The 27,538-nt window shown below is 44.6% G+C and overlaps 1 long non-coding RNA gene across 1 annotated transcript in view; it reads right to left on the bottom strand.

Annotated features, from left to right (window-relative positions):
* Positions 1–18,828, bottom strand: part of LOC127584427 (uncharacterized) — a 33,784-nt gene extending 14,956 nt beyond the window's left edge. The window contains exon 1 of the long non-coding RNA XR_007958384.1: positions 18,806–18,828. This is a non-coding gene — a long non-coding RNA (uncharacterized LOC127584427). The remainder of the gene's footprint in view (positions 1–18,805) is intronic.
* Positions 18,829–27,538: the final 8,710 nt, after the last annotated feature.

The raw sequence follows: 27,538 nt of genomic DNA on the forward strand, positions 1-27,538 counted from the left end.
AGACTATTTTGGGTAAATCCTCCCAAGGCAGTTGACGTGTGGACCATTCTGTAATGTACTCTCAAATGCAACTGGTCACAACGGACTCAGGAAATATCACTGAGGCCTCTGGACAGATAATTCCATTTCTTAAAGCAGATTTTCCAGTCTGCTAAAATCTAAATCTGTCTGCCTAGAAATTCAATCGATTTGCAACCGTTTGATCTGTTAATACTTCCAGGGTGTCACTTCTGTGGTATTATTCATCACGTGTAATGCTCAGTTCTTTATTAATGATTGAAAACGTGTACCTTACAACCTGCATTTTCCACTCACTATCAAACAAGAGCAAAACACTCACCAAGTCACCAACCAGATATATATTAACTTGTCCCCACTGGTACTTTGCTGTTTTGCTCCCTCATTGTGCTGTCTGACTGATCACTGCTCTGTTGCGTGTTAGATCAGTTCTGTGCGTTTCAGCGACTGCAGTAGTTGTTCACTGCAGAGACCTCTGCTCTAATCTCTGCCTCAGTTATTATCCTGTGTCTCACAATAGCCCTTAGAGCATGGGAATGGATGTGTGGGTGAGATCAAGGGAAGAGGATAAGGAGTAAGGGGGGGGGGGGGGGGTGGTGGGGTTACTTAAAGTGGGAGAATTCAATGTTCATGCTGTTAGGCTGTAAGGTTCCAAGACGGAAAATGAGATGCTGTTCCTCCAGTTTGCGCTTGGAATTCTCCTGGCAGTGAAGGAACATGCTCGTCAAGACAAGAACTTGCTCGTCTACCTATCACCACCTTGTGCCCACCCTGCCTCCCCTCTTCTGTCCATCTATCACTGCTCTGCTTTTCCCTCCTATATATTGGGCTTCCCCTTTTCCTATCTTCAGTCCTGAGGAAGGGTCCTGACCCGAAACATTGACCACCTGCTTTTCTCCACAAATGCTGCCTGTCCTGCTGAGTTGCTCTAACATCATTGAGTTTTTCATCTCGATTCTGGCATCTGCAGTCCTTTGTTTCTCTAGTCCCCAGTTACAGCAGGGATCCATCCCTGTGAACTGTGTGTAACCCGAGCAGTTCACAAGTCGGAAATGCAGCCATGAAGTGAGTTCCCACACAGCAGAAGATGACTACAATCAGTTATTCTGACTACATTATCTCATATTTACAGTTTTTAGAACACAGAACACAGAACATCTGGACAGTAAAGACACCTACGTCAGACTATTGTTTATTGGCTACAGCTCCGCCTTCAATACTATACATAGAATATAGAACATCACTGTACAGGCCCTTCAGCCCACGATGCTGTGCCGACATTTTATCCTGCTCTAAGATCTATCTAACCCTACCCTCTCACATGGCCCCCTATTTCTCTATCATTCATGTGCCTATCTAAGAGTCTCTTAAATGTCCTTAATGTATCTGCCTCCACAACCTCTGCCAGCAGTGCGTTCCATGCACCTGCCACTCTCTGTCCAAAAAACTTACCTCTGACATCCCCCTTATACCTTCCTCCATTCACCTTATGATTATGTCCCCTCGTGCTAGCCATTGTCACCCTGGGAAAAAGTCTCTGACTGTCTGCTTGATCTATGCCTCTTATCATCTTGTACACCTCTATTAAGTCACCTCTTAGCCTCCTTTGCTCCAAAGAGAAAAGACCTAGCTCACTTAACATATCCTCATAAGACATGCTCTCTAATCCAGGCAACATCCTGGTAAATCTCCTCTGCACCCTCTCTAAAGCTTCCACATCCTTCCTATAATGAGGCAACCAAAACTGAACACAATAGTCCAAGTGTGGTCTAACCAGAGTTCTATAGAGCTGCAACATTACCTCATGGCTCTTGAACTCAATACCCAACTAATGAAGGCCAACACACTATATGCCTTCTTAACAACCCTATCGACCTGCGTGGCAACCTTGAGGGATCTATGGACGTGGACCCCAAGATCCCTCTGTTCCTCCACACTGCTAAGAGTCCCGCCATTAACCTTGTATTCTGCTTTCAAATTTGATCTTCCAAAGTGTATCACTTCACAGTTTTCCGGGTTGAACTCCATCTGCCACTTCTTTGTCCAGCTTTGCATCCTATCAGTGTCCCATTGTAACCCTCAACAACCTTCTACACTATCCACAACACCACCAACCTTCGTGTAATCAGAAAACTTACTAAACGACTCTTCCACATCTTCATCCAAGTCATGTATAAAAATCACAAAGAGCAGGGGTCCCAGAACAGATCCTTGTGGAACACCACTGGTCACCGACCTCCAGGCAGAATATGCTCCATCTACCTCCACCCTTTGTCTTCTATGGGTGAGCCAATTCTGAATCCACATAGCCAAGTTTCCCTGGATCCCATGCCTCCTGATTTTTCTGAAGGAGCCTTCCATGAAGAACTTTATCAAACGCCTTACTAAAACCCACGTACCCACATCCACTGCTCTACCTTCATCAATGTGCTTTTGTCACATCCTCAAAGAATTCAATCAGACTCGTGAGGCACGACCTGCCCCTCACAAAGCCATGCTGACTGTCTGTAATCTGCCTATGCTTCTCCAAATGCCCATAAATCCTGTCTCTAAGAATCTTCTCCAGTATTTGCCCACCACTGAAGTAGACTCACCGGTCTGCAATTCCCAGGGTTATCCCTACTCCCTTTCTTGAACAAGGAAACAACATTTGCCACCCTCCAATCATCTGGCACTACTCCTGTGGCCAGTGGGACGCAAAGATCATCGCCAAAGGCACAGCAATCTCTCCCATCGCTTTTTGTTTTTTTTCCCCTTTCCTCTTCCGGTAATTTGAAATTTCATTGAACCCCTTCCTTTAAAACCTTCTCCAGATATGTTTACTTTTTCACTGGTCTATAATGCCAGCTCCAACACTACCCTGTCATTGAACCACTCCTGCTCATTACCCAACCATAGACACTCCCTTATGTTCCGTCCTCACCAGCACTCCCTCTCCCCCCCCCCACACCCACCGCCCCCTTCCTCTGCAACTTGAAACTTGTTTTATCTTTTCTTTTCCTGAATGTTCACTCCATATCTACCTCCACAAATGTCGAAGAAGGGTCCTGACCCGAAACGTTGACCACCTGCTTTTCTCCACGGATGCTGCCTGGCCTGCTGAGTTCCTCCAGCAACATCGTGTTTTTCATCCAGATTCCAGCACCCGCAGTCCTTTGTTTCTCCACATATGCTGCCTGACCTCCTTAGTGCTCACAGTAACTTCTGTTTTTACTTCAGTTTAGGATCATTTATGTTTTCATAGTTTTCACTCTGCTTCACTTGTTTTCACTTCTCTGAGTCCCGTGCACCATTCCTGGAGCCTGTGCCTTGGTCCCCAAGTAACACAGGATTTAGTTCTCTGAATCAAAGATTGTCGTGCTGGCTTGACACTTGAGTGCACTGTTGGAGGTGCTGTCAGTTTGAAGCCCAATCTGCTCACTCAGGTGGGTGTAAAAGAATCAATGGGATGATTGGAAAGAAGGCAGGGGACTGATGAAAGATTATTGACCAGTGTTGAGTATTTCCTGCATTCTTGATCTTGGTTTCAAATCTTCCTGAAGTTTTATGAGGATGTTGCCGGGACTTGAGGGCCTGAGTTAGAGGGGGAGGTTGGGCAGGCTAGGACTTCACTCCTTGGACCGTAGGAGAATGAGGGGTGACCTGATAGAGGTGTATAAAATCATGAGGGGCATAGATAGGGTGAATGCACACGGTCATTTTCCCAGGAAAAGGGTATCAAAGACTAGAGAGGCACAGGTTTAAGGTGAGAGGGGAAAAGACTTAAAAGGAACTTCAGGGGCAATTTCTTCATGCTGAGGGTGGTGTGTATGTGGGATGAGATGCCAGAGAAAGAAGTTCACACATTTCCACATCTAAAAGACATTTGGATAAGTACATGGATAGGAAAGGTTGAGAGGGTGTTGTGTGAAATCGTTCTTTTAACTGTCTTAAGGATCAAGGACTCTGGACTCGAGCTTTGTAGACCAAAACTAGTTTAATCACAAAGGCAAACGCGGGACAGAATGGATGGGAACAGACACACGCTCACTCACGCACAGGATACCACGAACACGAGAGGGGATCGCAACTGGGGTAGAACACACACACACACTGATACACACGTGCACACAGTAACAATGTACAACTTCAGGATATAACACTTCAATGCCCGTCCCACACTAGCATTGGCCCTTAACGCTCCCTGAGTCTGAGTGAAACGCTCCCTGACCATGTGGTGATGCACTCTTACCAATGATCTCTGCAGCATTGTCTCACTACTCCTGGGGTCATCGAAAGAGGAAGGGTTAGGGGAAGAAGCCCTTTTTATGGCGCTAGGAGGCTGGGTGGAGCCTCACTGTTGTGATTTAAACGAGCCAATGGTGTGGGAGTCAAAGACAAAGGTTCCTGCCACAGCCAATGGTCAGGCAGGTTCAGATGCAAAAGGTACTCTCACACCTGAGGGGTGGGTGGAGCCAGACCTTGACTGACAGTAGTATCACTTCCGATCAGAGGAGCAACGCTGTCCTCCGGTCAACGGCGGTCAGTGTGGTTACTGTCACGTGACAGCCATGTGGATTTCTCACAACAGAGGGATTTGGGCCAAATGTGAAGAAATGGGATGAGCTTATGTGGGTACATCGGTCACATGGACAAGTTGGGCCGAAGGGCCTGTTTCCGTGCTGTACATGACTCCGTAGATCTGGGCAACATTTATCTCACAAACAACACTTTAAGCTGATAGAAATCTAGTGGTTTGAGAGGCTGGTCATGGCATGCATTAACTCCAGCCTCTGAGACAACCTCGACCCACTGCAGTTTGCCTACTACCGAAACAGGTCAACAGTGGACACCATCTCCCTGGCCCTACACTCAGCTCTGGAGCATCTGGACAGTAAAGACACCTACGTTAGACTACAGCTCTGCCTTCAATACTATAATTCCAAGCAAACTCATCACCAAACTTTGAGACCTGGGACCCATCACCTCCCTTTGCCACTGGATCTTTGACTTCCTGACCAACGGACCGCAATCAGTGAGGATAGGTAGCAACACCTCCAGCATGGTTATTCTCAACACTGGTGCCCCATAAGGCTGTGTCCTCAGCCCCCCACTCTACTCCCTAAATACTCATGATATTTGTATCTCAAATAACGATGAGTCAGAGCACAGGAAAGAGATAGAGAGCCTAGTGACATGGTATCATGATGTAAGCCTTTCTCTCAATGTTAGCAAAACAAAAGGGCTGGTCATTGACTTCAGGAAAGGGGGCGGTGTACATGCTCCTGTCTACATCAATGGTGCTGAGGTCGAGAGTGTTGAGAGCTTCAAGTTCCTAAGAGTGAAAATCATCATTAGCCTGTCCTGGTCCAACCATGTAGACGCCACAGCGAAGAAAGCTCACCAGCGCCTCTACTTCCACAGGAGGCTAAAGAAATTTGGCATGTCCTCATCGACTCTTACCAATTTTTATAGATGCACCGTAGAAAGCATCCTATCCAGATGCATCATGGCTTGGTACGGTAACTGCTCTGTCCGTGACTGCAAGAAACTGCAGAGAGTTGTGGACACAGCTCTGCACATCACAGAAACCAGCCTCCCCTCCATGGACTCTGTAAAGCAGCCTCTTGCCGCCTCGGTAAAGCAGCCAGCATAATCAAAGACCCCACCCACCCCAGACATTCTCTCTTCTCCCCCCTTCCATTGGGCAGAAGATACAAAGCCTGAAAGCACGTACCACCAGGCTCAAGGACAGCTTCTACCCCACTGTTTTAAGACTATTGAATAGCTCACTAGTACGATAAGATGGATACTTGACCTCACAATCTACCTCAACATGACCTTGCACCTTATTGTCTGCCTGCACTGCACTTTGTCTGTAGCTGTGACACTTCAGAACATATAACATAGAACATTACAGCACACTACAGGCCCTTCAGCCCATGATGTTGTGCCGACATTTTAACCTGCTCTAATATCTATCTAACCCTTCCCTCCCACATAGCCCTTCATTTCTCCGTTATTCATGTGGCTATCTAAGAGTCTCTTAAATATCCCTAATGTATCTGCCCCCACAACCTCTGCCGGCAGTGCGTTCCATGCACACACCACTCTCTGCATAAAAAATTTACCCCTGACATCCCCCTTATACCTTCCTCCAATCACCTTAAAATTATGTCCCCTCATGTTAGCCATTTTCGTCCTGGGAAAAAGTCTCTGACTGCCCACTCGATCTATGCCTCTTACAGTATCATCTTGTACACTTTATTCTGCATTCTGTTATTGTTTTACCTTTTACTACCTCAATGCACTGTGTAATGAATAGATCTGTATGAATGGTATGCAAGACAAGCTTTTCCCTGTACCTCGGTACATGTGACAATAATAAAACAATTCCAATTCCAATAAAAGTGCACGTGGCTTTCCAGGTCAAACCACACCTCTCCAGAAATTTTACCAGGCACTTCCTGTCGCAATTCATGCCACAGTGGACGAGCCAATCTCCGTGTCAGATGTAGATGTAATTGTACCGTTCGGAGGGCAACACATGATTAGAACATTGCATGGAAAAATGAGGTCATATTGATCCGAGGTACGTCTGTTATTGATTGCTCCCAACTCAAGCACACTTTGTAGCTCTGCTTTCTCTGTAGTTGTGCACCTCTGCAGGGAGTCTTTTTGAGCAGTTCCTAGCCTCGTTCTATGGAGGTACATAAAATCATGAGGGACATACATAGAGGGAATGCACACAGTTTTTTTCCCAGGATTGGGAAATCAAGGACTAGAGGGTATAGGCTTAAGGTGAGAGGGAAAAGATTCAATGGGAACCTGAGGGGACAACCTCTTCACGCAGAGGAAGGTCAGTACACGGAATGAGCTGCCAGAGGAAGTAGTTGAAGCAGGTACGTTAACAACCTTTAAAAGACATTTAGTCAGGTCCATGGATAGGAAAGGTTTAGAGGGATATAGGTCAAACGCAGGCAGATGGGACTGGCTTAGAGGGGCAACCTTGGTCAGCCATGGATGAGTGGGCCGAAGGGCCTGTTTCCATATTCAATGACTCTATGAATCTTCTAGGAAACTGACTCCTTTGGATTCCCTTGAAGTTATTTTTGCGCTAACTCTCCTCAGGCCACTCTCACCAACCCCCACTTACGGTACTGAATTTCACATGATTAAGCTCATTCACTCTCACTGGACCACCTTCTGCACCAATCACCCATTAATCCACACAAACTCCCATATCAGTCAGCCCTCACTCTCCATCCGACAATAACTTTCACTACCCTCTCGCACTCGCCAATCGCCCAGTACAAAGCCCCCTCACAACCCCTACACTGGCCTACAACGCCAACCCCCCAGCCATCAACCCACCACCATCTACTCCCAACAGTACTTGTCTCACCATCTACCATCAATTGCAGGCATCTGACAGTGACTACTAGTAGTGTTTTGATGTCATCAATGGTGCTATATAAATGCAGGCATTTCATTTTTCTTTATTACAGCTGCTGCCTGATACTTGGATTATTTTTACTCTTTAGATCCCCTCTCACCCCCCCCCCCCCCCGATCTACCCTGCCCATGGGCTCACAACCTGCTGACTGCTGCAGGTAGGAGATCTTGAAAACAGTTGATACCCAAGGCTTGGTCAAAGGTTTTCCAGTCGACAAAAGTTAGCCTTGTTCTCCTTCACAACCTCCGGCTCCTGGTTTTACAGCACATCATAGCGCAAAGCAACTACGCCACTCACACATACTATTCTTGACTGGACTAATACAGTGTAGTCACAGTGGTGATGGAGTATCTGGCCCTGATTATTACATATGGGACTCATATCCACATTGCTGGTTTCCAAATGAGGAAAGCACCATTCGGGCTTATTGATCAAAAACATCATCTAATAACCAATTTAATTAGTGTTTTAATGAATGTGCACTGACTTAAATGCTGCTGGGTTAAAATTTAAAAAACGAGAGTAATACTTTTCACAATAGTTGCAGAAAGAGTTCCATTTCAGCCTGAGGCAACGGACGAGCCATTCTGCAGATTTTCCTGTACACAGATTATTCATTGAGCTTTTAAATCTTTGGCTGAGTTTTTCCATTTCCCTCACCTGTCTCTGTGTTGTTCACTTGCTTTAGAAAATCTGGAGATCCTGGGAATTATTTGATGCCAGGTACAAAGAAACCAAGGACAGCACTGCCAATATTTAATGTCAGCTACAGAGTTTGATGTCAGGTACAAAGAGGTCTAGACAAGGATGAGAGGGGCCCGGATAGAGTGGACGTGGAGACAGCTTTTCCATCAGTGGGAGAGCCTGGGATCCAAGGGCACAGCCTCAGTATAAAAGGACGTTCCTTTAGAACTGAGATGAGGAGGAATTTCTTCAGCCAGAGGGCAGTGAATCTGTGGAATTTGTTGCCACAGAGGGCTGTGGAGGCCAAGTCATTGGGTGTAATTAAGGCAGAGATTGCTAGGTTCTTGACTGGTAAGGGGGTTTAGGGTTATGGGGAGAAGGTGGGGGAATGGGGTTGAAAATAAAAACAGCCCTGATTGAATGGCGGAGCTGAATGGGCTGAATGGCCTAATTCTTCTATATGTTATATTTGATGATTAATACAGACAGGTCGATAATCTTCAGTACAAAGGAACGGGTGCTTAATAACAGGTAAAGAAGGGCCAGAATTTACTGTTAGGTATCGGTGTAATATTGAACATTGAGTGACCAGTGTTCAAAGTTACTTACAGAGGAACCTGTACTGGCTCCCTCGATTTAATTTTACATGCACTTAATGTCAGTAAAGAGGAGCAGAGGTTTAATGTTGAGTGAAGAAAGGACTGTGTTTAATGAATATAAAAGGAACCCATGTTTAATGGCACGTACAGAGGGCCAGTGTTTACAATAAGCACAGCTACCCAGTTTTTAATCACTCCATTCTGAGCTGAAGCTTTAGATTGTGTGTGTCTTCTGATTAACTTGGGGTTCGGTAACTTTCTCACTAAACTATCCTTCACGTCAAAGTGTTCGCGTGTCCTATCAGCAAAACTATCTCTGGGAGGTCAACTAGTTAAAAACTATTGGAATGCATTAAATTAAATGTCAATTATCCAGTAAGAGCTAAATAAAAACATATTTGTAGATACAAGTCTGTAGCATCAGGGCTCAGCCAGTGTGGTCCTTTCTGGCATGCCTTATCTGCTTCCCAGCAGAAAATGTGCAGCTGAGCATGTGAATATGCCTCTATCCTTCAGTGCACATAAACTCTGGAAAGCTTGGAAGTGACCTGCCACTTGTAAACACTTCAGCTGAATATCTGAATTATCAGGACACTGTCCAGACCATCTAGTGAAGAACACATGCTGCTCACTGACTCTCCAGTGAACTTTTCCTGGTTCTTAAAATACCCATTGAAGACAATAGCAGAAATTAATCATATACACACACTTTTCTCTAATTTGTTGGGTCATAGAACATACAACATAGAACAGTACAGCACAATACAGGCCTTTCGGCCCACAATGTTGTGCCGACCTTTAAACCTCGCCTAATACTATCTAACCCCTTCATCCCACTTATCCCTCTATTTTAAATTCCTCCATATGCTTATCTAGCAACCTCTTGAATTTGACCAACATACCTGCCTCCACCACCGTCCCAGGCAGCGTATTCCATGCCCCAACCACTCTCTGGATTAAAAACCTTCCTCTGATATCTCCCTTGAACTTCCCACCCATTACTTTAAAGCCATGCCCTCTTGTATTGAGCATTGGTGCCGTGGGAAAGAGGCGCTGGCTGTCCACTCTATCTGTTCCTCTCAATATTTTGTACACCTCTATCATGTCTCCTCTCATCCTCCTTCTCTCCAAAGAGTAAAGCCCTAGCTCCCTTAGTCTCTCCCCATAATGCATACTCTCTAAACCAGGCAGCATCCTGGTAAATCTCCTCTGCATCCTTTCCAATACTTCCACATCCTTTCTATAATGAGGTGACCAGAACTGGACACAATACTTTTAAGTGTGGTCTAACCGAGTTTTACAGAGCTGCATCATTACCTTCGCGGCTCTTAAACTTGATCCCTCGACTTATGAAAGCTAACACCTCATAAGCTTTCTTAACTACCCTATCAACCTGTGAGGTAACCTTTCAGCGATCTGTGGATATGGACCCCCAGATCCCTCTGCTCCTCACACACTACCCAGAATCTTGCCGTTAGCTTTGTATTCTGCCTTGGAGTTTATCCTTCCAAAGTGTACCACTTCACACTAAGAAACATAGAAAACCTACAGCACAATTCAGGCCCTTCGGTCCACAAAGCTGTGCCGAACATGTCCCTACCCTAGAAATTACTAGGCTTACCCATAGCCCTCTACTTTTCTCAGCTCCATGTACCCATCCACAGTCTCTTAAAAGACCCTATCGTACCCGCCTCCACCACCGTTGTCCACCACTTCTCCGGATTGAACTCCATCTGTCACTTGTCAGCCCAGCTCTGCATCCTATCAATGTCCCTCTAAAATCTTTGACAACCCTCCACACTATCCACAACACCACCAACCTTTTGTGTCGTCTGCAAACTTGCTAACCCACCCTTCTACCTCCTCATCCAAGTCATTAATAAAAATCGCAAAAAGTAGAGGTCCCAGAACCGGTCCTTGCAGGACACTGCTAGTCACAGCCCTCCAATCTGAATGCACTCCCTCCACCACAAACCTCTGCTTTCTACAGGCAAGCCACTTCTGAATCACACGGCCAAACTTCCCTGGATCCCATGCCCTCTGACCTGAAGAAGCCTACCATGTGGAACCTTGTCAAACGCCTTACTAAAATCCATGTAGACCACATCTACTGCACTACCCTCATCAATCTGTCTGGTCACCGCCTCAAAGAACCCTATCAGGCTTGTGAGACATGATCTGCCCTTCACAAAGCCATACTGGCTGTCCCTGATCAGATCATGATTCTCTAAATGCCCATAGATCCTATCTCTACGAATCCTTTCTAACAGCTTACCCACCACAGATGTAAGGCTCACTGGTCTATAATTCCCTGGACTATCCCTACTTACCTTTTTAGAATAAGGAGGACAACATTTGCCACCCTCCAATCCTCCAGTACCAGTCCCATGGACAATGAGGACTCAAAGATCCTAGCCAAAGGCTCAGCAACCTCCTCCCTCGCCTCGCGGAGCAGCCTGGAAAATATTCCGTCAGGCCACGGGGACTTATCTGTCCTAATATTTTCTAACAGCTCCAATACATCCTCTCTCTTGATATCAACATGCTCTAGAACATTAACCTTACCAACACAGTGTCATCAAGGCCCCTCTCCTTGGTGAATACTGAAGAGGAGTACTCATTGAGGACCTCACCCTCTTCCACAGCTTCCAGGCACATCTTCCCACCTTTATCCCTAATTGGTCCGACCTTTACTCCCGTTATCCTTCTGCTCTTCACATAAGTGAAAAATGCCTTGGGGTTTTCCTTAACCCTACTCGCCAAGGCCTTTTCATGTCCCCTTCTTGCTCTCCTCAGCCCCTTCTTAAGCTCCTTCCTTGCTACCCTATATTCCTCAAGAGACCTATCTGATCCTTGCTGCCTAAACCTTATGTATGCTGCCTTCTTCCTCCTAACTAGATGTTCCACCTCTCTTGTCACCCATGGTTCCTTCACCCTGCCATTCCTTCTCTGCCTCACTGGACAAATTTATCCCTAACATCCTGCAAGAGATCCCCAAACAACGACCACATCGCTATAGTACATTTCCCTTCAAAAATGTCATCCCAATTTACACTCTCAAGTTCTAGCCTTATAGCCTCATAATTTGCCCTTCCCCAATTAAATATTTTCCTGTCCTCTTTGCTCCTATCCTTAAATCATGCTAAATATTAGGGAGCGGTGGTCACTGTCCTGTATGACTTCCCTCTTTTTTCTACTTTGGCTACTGGTATTACTCTGTTTCTTACTCTGCTTTCGTTTCTATTTGACTCTTTGTCTCTGGTGTAGCTTTACTTCAGGAAGAGATTCTGCAAAACTGCCTGAGGATGCCAGCACTGATAGGTTCCACAGCAACAGTAAGGCTTCAAACATTGTTTACTTCATTTATGATTCACCCTGGGAAAAATAAATCTGCATCAAGGAAATGGGAAACATAATTGCTGGCTTTTACTTGTCCAAGAATTTAACAACAACTTGCATTTATAAAGCACTATAACTGTAGCAAGAATTTTTAATGAGGCATTATGTGCAAAAGTGGACAGAAAAGAAATACTAGAAGAGGTGAAGTGTAGGTTGTTCAGAGCATGGTGGTGCAGCAGGGAATGCTGCTACCTCACACTCCAGGAATCCATCTTCCGTCCCGACCTCCCATGCTGTGTCTGCAGAGTTGGAACATTCTCTCTCTGACTGTGTGGGTTTCCTCTCGGTGTTCCGGTTTCCTCCCTCATCCCAAGTATGTGCTTGTAGGTTAATTACCCCTTAGTATAGGTTAATGGCAAAAAGAACAAAGGGGGAGTTGATGGACAAGTGACGGAGAATAAGTTGTAGAGGAAAAGGACGGGGGATAATGGGATTCTACTCCCCTGGGAGCTGGCATGAAACCAATGGGCCAAATGGTCTCCTTCTGCATCATTACTAGAAAAGATATAAAGTTGTAATGGAGGAGAAGGACCTTGAGAAATGAAGTGTTTCAGAGGAACATATTATTTAACATTCTTGCTGGAAAATCTATCTCTGCAAGTTAAGTGAGACCAAGAACTATGTAGTATGATGCCCTCTCCCTGAAAAATGGTCAGGTGAGCAAAGTGTTAGCGGCCTGGCTGAGTTTGTTGAACTGCTGATATGGTTCTAAAAGAGTTAAGTCACACACAGCCCAGATAACATTCACACGATCTTAGAAAATGTTCCACATGCTTCTCCACACATGAACATAAACATTCCATTGCCTAAAGTTTTTCTTGGGATATTGCCTGGTCATGTGACCGGATAAGGACTGTTTAAAGTGCCTGAGATCCAAATACTGAGCTTGTCAGTAAAGGTTTGTGATACCATTCAACACACAGCAGTAACACTTTTATTATTAATTCTGTGTTTGCACTGAACTCAGTGCAATCTACAGCACATCACAGAACCATTCTGAAGTGAACTGTCTCCCACCGCAGTTTGTTAGCTTATATGTTTAAAGCAGTACCAGCAACCTGCAATTAAATGATGTTGCTCAATGTGTTAAAATGCCACAAGATACTCAACTGAAGTTAAAACAAAAATTTAACACCAACCTGCAGAAAGATCTATCAGGACAAATGACTAAAGGCTTGATCAAAGAAAGAGGTTTAAAATAAAAGGTGAAAGGCAGAAAGGACTACGATAAGAACTTAAGATTGTAGGGCCAAGGAAGCACGAACTACTGATGCTGATACTGGAGTGGTTGAAATCAGGAAAACACAAGAAGTCAGTGTGGAAGGAATGAAAAGACCCTGAAGTCATGATGGGTTGCAGAAATGGGAGGAAGGAGCTTGCAAGGACATGGAGGAACCTGAAAACAGGTTGTGATATTGTAGCTTGTCAGCCACAGGTTGAATGGTTCCCTTATACAATGGGATGGACTATGACCTCACGATCTACCTTGTTGTGACCTTGAACCTCATTGCACTGCACTTTCTCTGCAGCCGTGACACTTTACTCCGTACTGTTATTGTTTTTTACCTGTACCACATCAATGCACCCTGTACTAACTCAACGTAACTGCACTGTGTAATGAATTGACCTGTACGATTGGTTTGTAAGGCAAGCTTTTCACTGTACCAAGTGACAATAATGAACCAATACCAATACCGATACAGGTATAATGTGCGAATGAAGCTTGGAGCAAGTTCATGTAGAGGCAGCATGCTTTTGGATAAGCACAGGTTTATTTAGCTTAGTAGTTCGAAGGCTGGTTAGAAGATCTTCAGAATATTCAAGTCTAAAGATGACAGGATAAGTGTTTCAGCAGTAGACAGTGCTGCAGGTAAGCAGGCAGTCTTAGTGATGGCTATCTGATTGCTACACACCCCACCAGGTTCCCAATCCCACTTCCCTCAACCTTTTTGGCCTGAGTCCACCAATGGCTGAACAGAACACAAATGCCCCCAGTCCAAAAAAGGCCCCTAACGAGGCTCTGATCACCAGTTCTCCCTACATCCCAACCTCTCTGGACCGCCCTCCGTTATGGACAGTACATTTTCATCCATACATTGTGGAGTGTGCAAAGGGCAAAGTGCAATACTGGCCCTCATGCACTACCACAGTTCACTACCACAACCACAGCACACATACTTATGCAGTACACCACAACTTATCGGACGATATGTTGCAAATAAGTGGTTCATATGCACTGCAGAAAGTTCAGGGATGGAAACGAGGCAGTCACCATCAAATTTACTTACACATTTCAGTAACTAAAATAGGCCTTCTGTGAAATTACTAGCAATTACTGAGATAATTGTCTCTAATTAGCTGTAACAATGCATTTCAGTTTCCAGGAGCGATTTTACCACCACCACCATCGTTCTCTCTCCGTGGAGCAGCTCAGTATAATTTGTATTTCAGCAAATGCCTTTTTCTGTGAATGAAGGGTTGTTAAATTCTGGAAGGTAACAATTTTTCTGCATGACTGCCGCTATGAGACATTGGTCCTGCATTGCCAATGAATAGAGTCACCATGTGCTAAACTCTGTTGGCCATGGATTGAGACAAGGTGATCATCTCCAATTACCACATCAGTTTGAGCAAGTCTTAAGGTTTCTTGTTCCTTCAGCTTGTCTCACTGACTGTCTATCCCTGAAATGTTCTGTCAATTGCAGAAACAGTCTTACGTTGTACTGGTAACAACTTTATAAATATTCTCCAACTCAACAATATTAACCAACAGAAATCATGATACTTGGTTCAAAAGGTCAGCAAATATAAACAATAAGGCTGTATTTCCATAGAGATTGCATTGTAACTTGACTGGAAGATCCGCAGGAGCCCCAGAGAAATAGCATAAGCATTGTTAGATCATTTACATCCTTTCCTTGGATTTGCAGATTGTCTGTCAAAGTTCTGGTAACAATTGAACGAACCTCTGTGGAAATTCAACTTCAATATGATTGCAGGAGCCTATCTGTAATAACCCTGCAAAATTAACTGACGCTCTACCTGAAAGGAATCAGACTAAGATCCGTGAATTGTCACTTCAAAGAGAATTTAATTCAGACAAGATTGAGTTGAAATTTGAAGTGCCATTCTCCATGTGGGCTGAGCTCACACAATAGACTGAACATGCCATCATTCTCAGCCACAATCTTGTGTCAACTCAATTATTAAAGTACATGTCTGAAAGATTGCCTCTAAATTTTATGCTCATCTTATCCATAATTCCTGTTCAAATCTCTCCAGACTGATTACTACTCTTACTTCATCAATGAAAAAGCCCCAAGCTACAAACAATTTCTGTAATTCGGACCAAGGTGTTCTACTCCTCCTCGCACATTAGGAACCATACCCATCCTCTTCCCATATCTCTCCCGTTCAGCTCCTCTAGGGAAATAGTTTCCTTCCTGCCTTCTGTAGAGTCTGTGGTTCACACATTGGCCTTATTGGTCAGCTCAGAACGCAGAAAACTGGAGTGAAAACAAATCAACCTCAATCTTGATGGGCTTTCACAGAACATAGAACAGAGAATATTACAGCACAGAATCAGATTTATTATTACTGACTTATATGACTTGAAATTTGTTGTTTTACGGCAGATATAAAATTACTATACATTACAAAAATAAATAAATAGTGCAAATAAAAAGGGAATAACGGGGTAGTGTTCATGGGATTATGGACCATTCGGAAATCTGATGGCGGAGGGGAAGAAGCTGTTCCTAAATCGTTGAGTTTGGGTCTTCAGGCTCCGGTACCTCCTCCCCGATGGTAGTAATGAGAAGAGGGCATGTGGTCTTTAGGTGATGGATGCCGCCTTCTTGAGGCACCGCCTCTTGAAGATGTCCTTGATGGTGGGGAGGGTTGGAGCTGGCTGAGTCTGCAACCCTCTGCAGCCTCTTGCGATCCTGTGCATTGGAGGCTCCATACCAGGCGGTGATGCAACCAGGACCAGGAACAGGCCCTTCGGTCCACAATGCTGTACCGAACTAATTAAACCGGTAATTAAATGCCTAACAAAACTTATCCCTCTGCCTACATAATGTCCAAGAAGAAGAAAATTCCTGCCTTTTCAAATGCAAAGCATTGCCAGCGATGACATTTCCTGCCCTATCATCTCTGAAGTTCCTTCATCTTCTACATGCTTTCTGCTGTTGCAGACACAAGTTCAGCCTGATTCAAAACCTACTACCATTGTTGTAGTGTCCAGCTGTGAATATATAAAACATGCCCCATTTAACATTGGGAAGTCTTTAGCTTCATCATAAACTCAGTTCACTACCCACAGGGTATCTTGCTTCTCTGCCTTTCTTTCATGTTGAAACAGACGATTCAAAACGTTTGCATTCTGCTTCACTTGAGCCCACGTCCAGACCCTTTATATTCTCCCGCTGCAAGACTGCCTCCTTCCACTATTGCATCTTCACCTATCCCTGTCACTGAAACTCATATCCACATCACTGTTAAACACAGCCTCAATTATTCCCAACCTCCAGAAATGTCAATCCTATACCAAGTGTTCCTTGCCAAACAACTCCACCTGACCAACCAATATGGTTTTGCTACTCCTACAAAGTAGCTTAAAATCTACACCACTTTGAAATGAATTAGTGGCCTCATCCTACCTTCTCCCCAAACTCCCAACTTCATGTTTTCCTTGCCAGTTTGAGGCTCTGTTGTCTACAATATGTTTTCCTCTGAACTCTCTTTCCCTTCACTTCACCATTCCCTCCCTCTCCGCACACCCCACCTCCCCCCACCCAACCCACCTCAAAATCATTGGCCGTGTGCTCAGATCTTGTGCTGATCAGCTGACAGAAGTATTTGTGGACATATTCAACCTCTCCCTGCTTCAATCTCAGGTTCTCACCTGTTTTAAGAAGACCACTATCATCCCGGTACTGAAGAAAAGCAAGGTAACGTGCCTCAATGACTACCAGCCAGTGGCTCTGACATCCACCATCATGAAGTGCTTTGAGAGGTTGGTCATGCCACATATTAACTCCAGCCTCCCAGACAACCTGGACCCATTGCAATTCGCCTATCATTGGAACAGGTCTACAGCGGATGCCATCTCCCTAGCCTTGCACTCAGCTCTGGAGCATCTGGACAGTAAAGACACCTACGTTAGACTATTGTTTATTGACTACAGCTCTGCCTTCAATACAATAATCCCAAGCAAGCTTGGTGAAGCAGCCAGCGTAATCAAAGACCCCTCCCACCCGGGGCATTCTCTCTTCTCTCCTCTTCCATTGGGTAGAAGATACAGGAGCCTGAGGGCACATACCACCAGACTTGACAGCTTCTACCCCACTATTGAACGGTTCCCTTATACAATGAATATGACCTCACGATCTACCTTGTTGTGACCTTGCACCTTATTGCACTGCACTTTCTCTGTAGCTGTGACAGTTTACTCTGTACTGTTATTGTTTTTACCTGTACTACATCAATGCACTCTGTACTAACTCAATGTAACTGCACTGTGTAATGAAGTGACCTGTACAATCGGTTTGCAAGACAAGTTTTTCACTGTACTTCGGCACAAGTGACAATAATAAACCAATACCAATAACAATTTACCATTTCTGGAAAGGATTTGGAACCTCTGAGTCTCATCTTTAAAATTTCAAATCCAAACCTCTCACCCTATTCCTCTCCATCCATCTCCCTGCCCACATACCTACCACTTCTCAATACCAAAGCTTTCATCCTCTCCACCACAGGCACGCTGCAGTTGCAATTAGTGACTTTTACCAGATGCACTGCAACGATCAGCCACGGCTTCCTCAACTAACACCTCCCAAGCCAATAGACTGTAACACCCAGAAAGATAATGGCAGCAAGCACTTGGAACACCATTGTATGCAAGTCCTTTTTCAAGTCACACATCTGACTTTGAAATGTATTGGCATTGGCATTCCCTTAACGTAGCTGGGTCTAAATACTCCTGTCTAACAGCACTGTGGGAGTACATTAGGTTTAAAAAGGCAAACTATTACTTTCTCAGGGGCACTTAGGAATGTGTAGTAAGTATTGGCCTTTCCATTGATGTCCAACTCTATAAATGAACAACCTGTGTATCCCTCTTCTTTCTAATTCCTCCCAAACTATTCGGTTCATCTGTGAAGCGCGGACATTTTTACATTAAAGCCCAGATATAAATATAAAAATTATTTCAGTTTTGAATTTTGTTTAGTCGTCTCTCCATTGTTTGTAACTCAGTGTTGGAACTGTGCTTATCCCCAGAGTCTGTGACTCAGTAAGGAAGCAGCATGGTCAATCTGCTCAAGGTTCTGTTCAAATAACTGTCTATTAAGGGCTAAAATTCTTGAAAGCTTCTGTCGGTTTGACACCATACCTCCAGCAGGAGATGAGCAGACTCCTCTGGGAAACTGGGCAAGCACTTGTTTCCCTGGGTTACTGGGAGAAATGTGATGAAAAACCAGTGAAATCCCCATGGTATCACGTCAAGAGGAGATGAGGCTTAGCAAGAGGTCCTGGGAACTATATTTAAATGAACATGTATTATAAAAAATAATTAAAAATTTTAAGATGCTTTCTTGGCTATTATAGACTGTCTTCTTCTGCATAACACTATTTTTAATTACAGCAATATATATCATCAACTCACCAGGGACCTGGGTACAATTCCAGCTGCTGTCTGTAAGGAGTTTGTACATTCTCCTCGTGTCTGTGTGGGTTTCCTTCGGGTGCTCTGGTTTCCTCTCACATTCCAGAGACGTACGGGTTAGGAAGTTGTGGGCGTGCTATGTTGGTGCCGGAAGCGTGGCGACACTTGCGGGCTGCCCCCAGAACACTCTACGCAAAAGATGCATTTCACTGTGTGGTTCGATGTACATGTGACTAATAAAGGAATCTTATCTCTTATAACTTGAACAAAATTATTATGATTTCTCTAAAGTTACATTAAACATATTAATTTGATTAATTAAAACTAATTTGATTACACTTTTCATCCTTGTTTTTAAATCCCTCCAGGGATTCAGAGCATCTTATAGTACTTGTGTAACCTCCTTGAGGTTACTGTGCAATCTCCTTAAAAACTACAATCCTCTGAGATCTCTGCACAATTCCAGTGGTTATTCCACTACTGGCAGCCATGCCTTCAACTACCAAAGCCCTCAGCTGTGAAATTCCCTCCCAAACCTTTCTGCCTGTCTTTCCTCCTTTAAGACATTCCTTAAAGCTCCTCATCGACCAGGCATTTGCTCATCTGATCGAATGGAGCTGACATTCCATTGCCCTGAGATTGTTGGCTGCCTGACACTGGAACAAACTGAATCTTCCATCCGGCTCTCGGCTGAGTTATCTGCTCGGACCGTGGTTCCCAGTGCATCAGTTGCCACAGTGAAGCGCAGCGGTTGTATCAGTGCAAGCTTTGACAGCTATTATGGAGCCACCCCCTGACTCACCGCTGTCAAAGGTGTCACAGTCACCAACACTCAAAATCACTGGCATCCTGTTAAAAAATAAAAAAGGTTAATAAGTTAAAATGATTAAATTTAAAAAAATAAACAGACTAATATACAGAAATAAACAACATACACATACTTTCAGACAATTAAACTAATCTAGTTAAGTCAAATAAAAAGCTAGACTTACTTTTCCCCAATAACCAATTACTGCTTTTCCATTTATTGAGGCAGATTTATTTCTACCAGCTTTATAAGGCACAGGGCCAGCAAACAGACTTTCCTGCTTGAGACCTGGGAAATCCGTGGACATTGGTGCTGCTCCAGAGGAGAGACCATTGACACAACAGAGTTGTCCCAGTGCTGGCACTTTGCTGAGCAGAAATCTGCACTACAGTCTATATTCAGAAATAGCCACGATGTTAACGAATCTGGACAGAAGGTTTGCCCCAATAGTTCCTTATGTGGCTTCGTGTCAAATTTTGTTTGATAATGTCTTTGCAAAGTTGGGAACATTTTATGAAGGGTGATATAGATTCAAGTTATTCAAGGTGCTGCATTGACAGAGTGTCACAAACAGCCGTGAAGAGGAATATTCAGTAAATTTATTTTGTGTCATTGTTTGATGGAGAGACAAATGTTCTCCATGCTATCAAGAGAAATTTGTCTCCACCTCAGGAGATGGGTTAGCGACTAATGTCCATTACCAAGGTCACTGACTCCCACAGCTATCGCGATCATATTTCCTCCCACCCTGACTCCTGTAAGGAATTCATTCCATTCTCCCAGTTCTTCAGTGTCCTTCATTTCTGCTCTGATGCCTCTGAGATATGTTCCTTCTTCCTGAATTGTAGCTCCCCTCTATCGCTATTGGCAGAGCCCTTTACAACATCATATCTATCTTCCCCACTTCTGCTCCTACCCCTTCTCTTCCTGGATGGAGCATGGACAGATTCCCCTGGTCCTCGCTTCCCGCCCCACCAAGCCTCTGCATTCAATGGCTCGTCCTTCTCAACTTCTGCCACTTTCACTGGAGATTCCACCAGCAGAAACATCTTCCTCTCCCCTTTCACTATTCCAAAGGGACCTGTCCCTTCCCATCCCATAGTCTGTTCTTCTATCTCCACCAATCAGTCCCCTTCTCATGGCACTTTTCCATGTGGCCACAGGAGATACCTGTCTTTTTCCTCCTTCCTTCCCACCATCCAGGGATCCAAACAGACCTTCCAGTTGATTCCCTTGCATTTTTTCCAATCTAGAAGACTGCAGTTGGTGCTCACAGTGCAGTCCTCTACTTTGGAGAAACTAAACGCAGATTGGGCAACTGCTTTGCAGAGCGCCTGTATTCAGTCCAAATGGCGATTCTGAGCTCATGTTCTCTAACACTTTAGCTCCCTGTCCCACTTCAGCCTATCTGTCTGTGGCCGCCTGCGCTGTTATAATGAGGCCCACTGTAAGCCTGTACAATGAAACCTCATCAGGACAGGTTACAGCTTTCTGGATGCAAGATTGAATACCCCAACTTCAGGTTACTTACTTTCTTTATCTGTATTAGAACTGGCCGGTTCTGCTGCATCCTTCTGTAACACCAGCTCAGATTTTCTCTCTCTCTATTATCACAACCTGGTGGGCTGAACATTTCCTTTGGCCCTGCACTTCACAGCTTTTACATTCCTTACTCTCTAACTGCCCTCATGTCATAGTTTTTATGTCCCTTTGTTGGTTACCTTCTATCTCAGCACAATTCGCTAGAACTGTCTCTGCATCGTTTGCTTCCATTAATGCACAGAAATCCTTTCATCTCTGTTTTGAGTGAACACAACAATTGGATGTCCACAGACCTTTGGTGGGAAGAATTCCAAAGATTCATCATGGCCAGATGAAATTTCTCCTCATCTCAGTCCAAAAGGGCCCACCTCTTATTCTGCCATGTGGCCCCTGGTCCTGGGCTCCTCAGTCAAGGGAAAGATTCTTTCTGCATCTAGCCTGTCAAGTCCTTTCAGAATATTGTAAGATTTGATGCAATGTCCTCTATTTTTTCCAAAAGCTAAAGAATACCTGGTCTACGCAATCTCTCCTTACATGGCAGATCTGCCACCCTGGAAAGAGTAAACCTCTGTGGCACTTCCACTGTGGAGAGTGCATCTTTTCTTTGGAAAGGAGACTAAAAGTTATTATGAATTTCATTTCCATCATAATCATTTCTGTAAAGACATTCAGGAGTAGAACATCATGCAGAATTATTTTGCAGCTTTGATATAATTGAAAATAAGAACATAATTTGAAGGCAGACATAGCAACAATTCTTCCAGGATTGGTGATTAATTCAAGTATCTTCACTGCACTATAAAACTCCAGGCTATCTTATATCCTTACTTTATTTGGTGCAAATAATCACCAAATGAACAAAAGCAGAAAAAGCACATTCAAAGCAGTTTGAATATTAAATTAGTGTGAGATTAGTTCATTAAACTCAGTTATATTTGCTGGTAATTAAATCATAGACTAGTGTATCTTCATGTATTTTTGTAATCTTCAAATATATGCTGTTTAAATAATGAGAGGACTGGTAAATTGGTTTATTATTGTCACATCTACTGAAAACTTGTCTTGCATACCGTCATGCAGATCAATTCATTACACAGTGCATTGAGGTAGTACAAGGGGAAACAATACAGAATGCAGTTACAGAGACAGTGCAGTGCAGGTAGCCAATAAAGTGCAAGGCCACAACAAGGTAGATTGTCAGGTCAACAGTCCACCTTATCGTACTAGGGGACCATTCAATAGTCTTATAACGGTGGGATAGAAGCTGTCCTTGAGACTGGTGGTACGTGCTTTCAGGCTTTTGTATCTTCTGCCCAATGGGAGAGGGGAAAAGAGAGAATGTTTGGAGTGGGTGGGATCTTTGATTATGCTGGCTGCTTTACTGAGGCAGCAAGAGGGAAAGACAGAGTTCACGGAGGGGAGGCTGGTTTCCATGATGTGCTGAGCTGTGTCCACAACTCTCTGCAGTTTCTTGCAGTCCTGGCAGAACAGTTGCATCCAGCCACGATGCATCCAGGTAGGATGCTTTCTATGGTCCATTGATAAAAATTGGTGAGGGTCAAAGGGGACATGTCAAACTTCTTTAGCCTCTCAAGGAAATAGAGGTGCTGGTGAGCCTTCTTGGCCATGGTGTCTGCGTGGTTGGACCAGGGCAGGCTATTGATGATATTCACTCCTAGGAACTTGAAGCTCTCAACCCTCTCAACCTCAGCACCGCTGATGTGGACAGGAGCATGAGCACCGTCCCTATTCCTGAAGTTAATGGTCAGCTCTTTTCTTTTGCTAACATTGAGGGAAAGGCTTATGTCATGACACCGTGTCACTAGGCTCTCTATCTCCTTCCTGTAATCTGACTCATCGCTATTTGAGATACAAACCAGTACGGAGGTATCATCCACAAACTTGTAGATGGAGTTAGAGCATAATCTGGCCACACAGTCATGAGTATATAGGGAGCAGAGTAGGGGACAGAGGACGCAGCCTTGTGGGGCACCAGTGTTGAGAGTAATTGTGGCAGAGGTGTTGCTGCCTATCCTCACTGATTGTGGTCTGTTGGTCATGAAGTCAAGGATCCAGTTACAAACGGAAGTGTTCAGTTCCAGGTCTTGGAGTTTGGAGATGAGTTTGCTTGGGATTATAGTATTGAAGGCAGAGCTGTAGCCAATAAACAATGGTCTAACGTAGGTGTCTTTACTGTCCAGATGCTCCAGAGATGAGTGTAGGGCCAGGGAGACAGGCGAATTGCAGTGGGCCGAGGTTGTCTAGGAGGCTGGAGTTGATGTGTGCCGTGACCAGCCTCTCGAAACACTTCATAATGGTGGATGTCAGAGCCACCAGACGGGAGTCAACTTCAACATGGCAAATGCAGAGAAGACAACAAAATGACATTTGATGACATAATATGACATAAGATGACATTAGGACTGATGGTCAAAAGTTTGATCGAAGAGAGGTTTTCAGGAGGAGTGAGAGGTAGAAAAGGTAAAGAAAGTCAATCTGGAGCTAAGGTCTCTGCAGCGAAGGCACAGCTGCCACTGGTCGAATGATGAAACTAAACTATCCAAGAGGTCAGAAAAAAAGGAATGTAAATTTCTCAAAGCATTACGTGGCTTGGAGAGGTTACAGAGACAAGACAGGATGAGCCTTTGGAGAGGTTTGTGAACATGGATGAAAATGCTAACCAAAATTTCAACTAATTATAGGCCTTAGACAGCATTGAAATGAGAACAGTCCCAATCTATTTCCTGCACCTCTGCTCTCAACCCCTCTCCTCCTAGACAGAGCAAGAACAGAGTACCCCTGGTTCTTACCTTCCACCTCATGAGCCTCTGCACTCAACGGATCACTCTTTGCAATTTTCACCAGCTGCAACAGGGTTCCACTACCAGATGCATATTCTGCTGCTCTCCCCTTTCAGATTGCCCTCTGGTCTCTTCTGTCTCCACCTCCCACTCCCTGTCCAACGGCACTTTCCCACACAACTGCATGAGATGCCGAGCCTGTCCTGTCACCTCTTCCCTTCCCATCCTGGAGGGACCCAGTCACTCCTTCCACGTGAGGCAGCGACTCTCTTGAACTTCTTCCAGTCTGGTGAGCTGTATTCAGTGTTCCCAATGTGATCTCCTCTACGCTGGAGAAACCAAATGCAGATTAGGTTAAGCTTTGAGTCATAGATCATACAGCATGGAAACAGGCCCTTCGGCCCAACTGGTCCATGCCGACCAAGATTCCCGTCTAAGCCAGTCCCATGTACATGTGACTATAAAGATATCTTATCTTATCTTAAAAGTATATGGCTCCCTGAAAGTGGTGACACAGGTAGCCAGAATGGTGAAGAAGGCATTTAGCTTGTCTTCGTTGGCTGAGGCACTGAGTATAAGACTTGAGACGTCATGTTACAGTTGTACAAATTGTTGGATAGGCCACACTTGGAGCATTGTGCACAGTTCTGGTCATCCAGTTATAGGAAGGATATGATTAAACTGGGAAGGGTGCAGAAAAGTTTCACAAGCATGTTGCCTGAACTGGAGGCATGAGTTATAAGGATAGGCTGGGACTGTTTTCCCTGGATCACAGGAGGCTGAAGCGTGACTCTGCAGAGGTGTGTAAAATCATGAGGGGCATAGATAAGGTGGAATGTCACAATCTTTTTCCCAGGGTGGAGGAGTCTAAAACTAGAGGGTATAGGTTTAAGGTGAGAGGGGAAAGATTTAAAGGGGACCCTGAGGGGCAAGTTTTTTGCACGGAGGGTGGGGGGTGTACGGAACAAGCTGCCAGAGGAAGTAATAGTGGTGGGTACAATTAGAATATTTAAAAGACAGGTATATGTATAGGAAAGATTCAGAGGTTTATGGGACAAATGCAGGCAAATGGGATTAGCATAATTAGGGACCTTGGCTGGCATGGACTAGTTGGGCTGAAGGGCCTGTTTCCATACCGATTAACCCTATGGATCACCGTCACACTCCCACTTGACTCCTCTGTCTCTAGTCTCCTGTTACAACAAGCCCAATGCAAGCTTGAGGAACAACATTTCATCTTCCATCTGGGGCAGGCTGCAGCCCTCCTGACTCAATATCAAAATTGCCAACTTTAGGTATCTTACTTGTAAGGTATTCAGAACTGGCCATTTCTGTCCATCGTGACTTTGGCTCAGTTTTTCTTTTAGTATTTGTACAGTCTGACTTGCTGGGTGTGAGCCACAGCCTTGCTCTTAGCAACACATTACACAACAAAGGAGCATAATCTGATTTGACTGCTGCTCCTACTGCTACATAGGTCTCACCCCATCAGAGATATTCCCTCCGTTTTACCCATCCCTCCCCTACTTACTTTGCTACTGAAAACTAACTTGTTTTCTCTCTTTCGCAGTTCTGACGAAGGGTCCAGGACCTGAAACATTAACTGTTTCTCTTTCCGCAGTTGCTGCCTAATCTGCTGAGTTTCCAGTATTCTGAGAAAATTTGGTTCACAGAGGGTGGTAATGGAGGGTGTTATTCTGACTGGAGGCCTGTGACCAGTGGTGTTCTGCAGTGGCGCTGGGACCTCTGTTGTTTGTGATGTATAGAAATGATTGGACAAAAATGTAGGTGGGCTGAGAAATCAGCTTGCAGAAGACACAAACATTGGTGGAGCTGTGAACAGTGAGGAGAGTTGTCAAAGGATACAACAGGATATGGATCAGTTGGAAATATGGGCAGAGAAAATGGCAGATGGATTTAATCCAGACTAGTGTGAAGTGTCGGGAAGTCACGTTGCAGCTGTGTAAAACTTTGGTCAGGATGCACTTGGAGTATTGTGTGCAGTTCTGGTCGCCTCATTACAGGAAGGATGTGGAGGCTTTGGACAGGGTTCAGAAGCGGTTTTCCAGGATATTGCCTGGATTACAGAATGTTAGCTATAAGGAGAGGTTAGACAAACTTGGGTTGTTCTCTCTGGAGCATCGTAGGCTGAGGGGAGACCTGATAGAGGTTTATAAAATTATGAGAGGCATAGATAGGGAGGACAGTCTGAGACTTTTTCCCAGGATGGAAATGTCAAACATCAGAAGGCATGGATTTAATGTGAGAGGGGGTAACTTTAAAGGACATGTGCAGGGCGAGTTATTTTTCACAGAGAGTGGTGGGTGCCTGAAATGTGCTGCCAGGAGTGGAAGTGGAAGCAGACACAATAGCAATGTTTAAGAGGCTCTCAGACAGGCACACGAGAGGCAGGGAATGGAGGGATCCGGACCATGTGCAGGCAGATTGGAGACACAAGAGACTGCAGATGCTGGAACCTGGAGCAATACAAGAGGTGCTGGAGGAACTCGACGGGTTAGGCCAGCATCTATGGAGGGAAATGGACAGTCGAAGTTTCGATGTTTCGGGTCAAGACTAATGTCTGTGTTGACCATGACTGGCGTTGTGGTCGGCACCGACATTGTGGGCCGAGGAGCGTGTTCCTGTGCTGTACTGAATTAGCTGTCATATTAACTACTGTGAGTGGACTTCAAAAATGATGATTTGGCTTTGAGGAATATTGAAGGTACCGTAAGTAACTATATACTCAGTGCAAATTCTTCCTGAAGGTCTGACATGGAATGTGACAGCGCAGAGACAGTTGTAGCTTTTTGGGATGTAATTGTAAGGCAGATCACACTGAGCTGTACAAGATTCTGTGAGGGATGGACAGGTTAGGTGCCCAGAGGCAGTTTCCTCAGCCTGTAACATTTCCGAATGGAGGCAAACGGATTGGACATTTAGAACTGAGGCCAGGACAAATTTCTTACAGACGGTTGAAAATCTTCTGAATTCTCTACCATAGACAGCTGTCGTGGTCAGTGACTGAGCAGATTAAACACTGAGATGGAAAGATTTTTGGAGCAGGAGATCAGGTGAGAAAGTGGACAAGGTACAGATCAGTACTTACCTTGTAGAATAGCGGAGTGGGGTTGGGACCAATAACACAAACTCTTGCTTTAATTTCTTATGTTATTTAGGAGGCTGAACTACATTTTATGTCAAACAGATGAACGCTGGAGGTGTTGTAGGTGTCTGCAGCTGGTAACGCCATGCAACAACATATAAATTGGTATCACAAGAGACCAAGGACAGTGTGGGGGAGTCCAGAAGTGAGTACATCAGGGCAACAAGAGAACAACTGGTGGTGATTTGTCAGCTGTATTGGAATAGGTTGGATTGATGCATATACAGAGGCCCCAAGGATGGTTTGCTTTGGGTGCGACCATGCAGTGTGAGAACATCTATAGCATATGATGTTTGTGTTTGGTTAGAGTGTTGAGTTGGGCAGAAGTCAGGCTGGGCGGATTGGTTGAGTTTTAGAAGATGAGGGTGTAACACAGAAAGTCAGAAGTCCTGAAGCATATTCTTCTGCTAAATTTG

The sequence above is a fragment of the Pristis pectinata genome, chromosome 29 (genome assembly GCF_009764475.1).
Source record: "Pristis pectinata isolate sPriPec2 chromosome 29, sPriPec2.1.pri, whole genome shotgun sequence".
NCBI lineage: Eukaryota > Metazoa > Chordata > Chondrichthyes > Rhinopristiformes > Pristidae > Pristis > Pristis pectinata.